Below are 3520 nucleotides of genomic sequence, written 5' to 3' on the forward strand. Positions count from 1 at the left end.
CTTCTTCTCACTACTGTCTGCTGTAGTCTCAGGAGCAAAGCCAACAACAACACTAACTCCTATGCAAAGGCCAATAAATGCATTTATGATAAACACTGATTTAAGAAGCCCTGAAAGTGTGCAAATTTTACTGACACTATGAGTACTCGAAATTTCACTTAAAGGTGACATATCATGCAAAATTGACTTTTTAATGGTTCTTTACCTGAAATATGTGTCCCTGGCATGTCTAAAAAAAAACCAGAGAATGAAAAAAATCCATTCTGCCTCTGTTTTGATTTCTCCACCTTTCTGTAAATGTGTGTGAAACGAGCCGTTTCAGACTTCCGTGTTTTTGTTACATAACAACAATATCCGGTCTGTCACGGAGTCAGAGCTCGGAGCTTGTTCAGTCCATAGACTGTATAAAATAATACTGAATCCCTCCCCCGTTTTTCATTACCTGCACAAATGTGTGCTAACAAGGAGCTTAGGAGGGAGGCATGCTAGTTGTAGGCTGTCTTAATAAACACAAAGGTCGGTTTTACTCCCCACGTCTGCAAATTTGAAGATCTAGTGGATGATTTTTATTTATCATGGATAAGTGCTAGCGCTAGTTAGCATAGCCACATAGCTACATGTCGTAGCTGTGTACCAAGACACACGTCTACATACTGACAAATAAAACAACAAGAAACACTAAATCTGTGACCAATCCTTCAGAAAGGTCCTGCTACAGGCGCCTCTCCGTCAGGATCAGATTCTGGATCAGATTCAGAGGGTTGAAGTAACGTGATCTCTGAGCAGCCGTATATATTCAGCCAACATGTAAACATTAGATCAACGTGCTGGACAGCCGAGGCACATCCACTTCCGGAGGGGGCGTGGTCAGAGGGAAAACAGAGTGTTCTGAGGACTGCTGAAGAAGAGGGATTTTCAGGCATGTCAAAATCTGATTTCAAAGTGTTTTTTTGAGCATAAACTTTAAAGACATGTTTTGGGGACCTCTTAGACCAATATATATTGATGAAAAAAGCGTGATACTTCTTGGAAGGCCTATCATCAACAAAAAAGCCTTATTATTATTTCTCCAATTTCCAAGTTTTTTTTTTAAATATTCTGTACATTCACAGCTGAACGCTTAAGTTAGGTGACTCTTAGTCACAGTGCCCAAAAAATTGAAGGCAGTATACAATTAAAAAGATAATATGTGTGAAAAGTAATCCCCCGTACAATTCTCATGAATATAAAAAGAAACTACAGAGACCACAATGTTTTTTTGTGCTGGGCTGTAAGCGTGTTGGATTCTGCTATAAAAATGTGCTTTGAGGTCTGATGGGGATTCATTAGCCTTTGAAGCTAGCTTTAGGTGAATGCTATGTAAGCTACATATTTTGAACTTCTGCATTGGCTTCATTTTTCAACACCAGAGGTCACAGCTTGGTTGAAAAGTATCATTAAGTGGTTATTGAAAACTAGAAAAAATGCTATTTTCTGTCTACACTACAGAACTCGAACCAGATAAATCTTTAAATGCATCACAACTAGAATTCCTCCCTTTTGTCGTGTCAGTATTTACCAGTTATATTTGCTGACAGAAAAAAAAGCCAACTTTTATTTTCATTTCATTGAGGACTTTCATTTCATTGACAGTGAGCATAGCTCATGCATATTAACCATAGTTACGCCCCAGACAATGTGTCCTCCTGCATCACTCTGCTTGTCAGCTAGCATTAGCTCTGACATCGTTTGTGTGAAAATGGGTCTGACACTTGTGTCTGACGGGTAAGATGGGAAGGAAGGTTGAAGAGAGCTCAAAAGGGGATGCAGGGTTGCTGGCTGGCGTCTCAGAAAACATGAAGAATGGTTGATTTTATTGCCTGAAAGTATGTCTTTGTGGTTTTTTAAAGGCCCTTGGGCCCATTGCGGCTCCTTTTCTGCTGAGATGTAAGATGAATGAGTGCGTATTGTTGCCCCTGCCTGTACTGCACTATCTTTTATTATTAAGGAAGTTACAGACCGAATCTCATACCAAAGATTCAACGCACATAGTTTTAATATTACAACGTTCATCATTTTGTACCAACTGCTGAGGCTCAGGTGGGGAGAGTGAATATCCCATTAATCTCAGAGTGGTTTGAACCCTGTCACCTTGAGTCCGCATGTTGTGTCCCTGAGCAAGGCCCTCAACCCCAGAATGTTCCAGATGGTCAGGGCCTTGCATGGCAGGCCTGCTGCAATTGATGTGGGAGGCTTTTTAAGGGAGTTTGTCTCACTCAGGTTTAAAAAGCTAACAAAGCATCTCCAGAGATCTCAAGGTCAGTTTGTCAGATGGTCAGTCTACAGTACTAATTGGGTCTTGACTTAACCATTGTAATCTTCCATTGGATTGATGGCCATGAAAATATTTACAATTATTTATGGTTAATGGTAAATTTGTGTACATTTGTTCTTAGGAGTCAAACCATAATACAACAATTAGAGTGCTGTCGTGAAATCTGATATAGACCTCAATTTTTCCCCTCATTATGAAATTTTACCAGTCTTAACAATCTGTTGTTGATCAAAAATGTCAACATAAGCAACAAATCTGCTTGACATGATGCTGCAGAAGCCAACCACTGTTTCTTGACTCCCCAGACTGCACCAGAAATGATGGGTTTGACGTTAATTTAAAAGTCGTAATTTAAAATCTGCGTCATGATGTTATTTCAGCAAACTTAAGACACCTTAATAGCAAGTAGATCACAAGCAAATCAGCTTTTTTTGATAGGACAGCTGAAGAGAGACAGGAAATGTGGGGAGTAGAGAGCGGGTGAAGACATGCAGGAGATGGTCACCCGGCCAGGAATCGAACCGGCAACCCCTGCGACAAGGACTGTAGCATCTGTATGTGGGGCGCTTAGACCGCTAGGCCACCAGCGCCCCACAAATCAGATTTTTCTATGCTTTTAACTGCTGCCAGTCCATTTAACTTCCTATTTACAGTGAAGCTGAGACCTGTCAGAATTAAAAAATGTGTGTTTTGCTGTCAAATCAGTAGAGGTACATTTCTCTCCGCTTCTAGTGTAAGCACAGGGACACCTCTGAAGTGGTTATAAACATGTTTATATTTTGCTGTAAAGATGTTTTTTTTTGAATGGGTGTTTATGTGGCTTCCGGGGTTTTAGCAGCCAGCCTCAAGTGGACGCTTGAGGAACTGCAGTTTGTTGCACTTCGGTATCGGTTTATTTTCTAAAGACTGGAAGTTGACACTTGTTCCAGCCTCAGTAGTGTAAAGGCTGAGAACATAGTGCTTCTCTGTAATATTTTCACAGTGTCACATTATGCACCGTATCACCGTCCCAACCTTGTAACTGTTCAGAAGCCATACGCCAAGCTTCTACAGATACGATTTTTAAGTACAACCTGAGCTGTGACCCTGAACTTGGCCTTGGACCCATCTTGTGTTCACTGGCTTGGAAGACGCTCCTCCTTTGGTAGCTGTTTATTCAGGTCAGAAAAAGAGAAAGAGAGAGAGGGAGGGAGAGAGAGAGAGATC

Source organism: Notolabrus celidotus, chromosome 19 (assembly GCF_009762535.1).
Source record: "Notolabrus celidotus isolate fNotCel1 chromosome 19, fNotCel1.pri, whole genome shotgun sequence".
Lineage (NCBI taxonomy): Eukaryota > Metazoa > Chordata > Actinopteri > Labriformes > Labridae > Notolabrus > Notolabrus celidotus.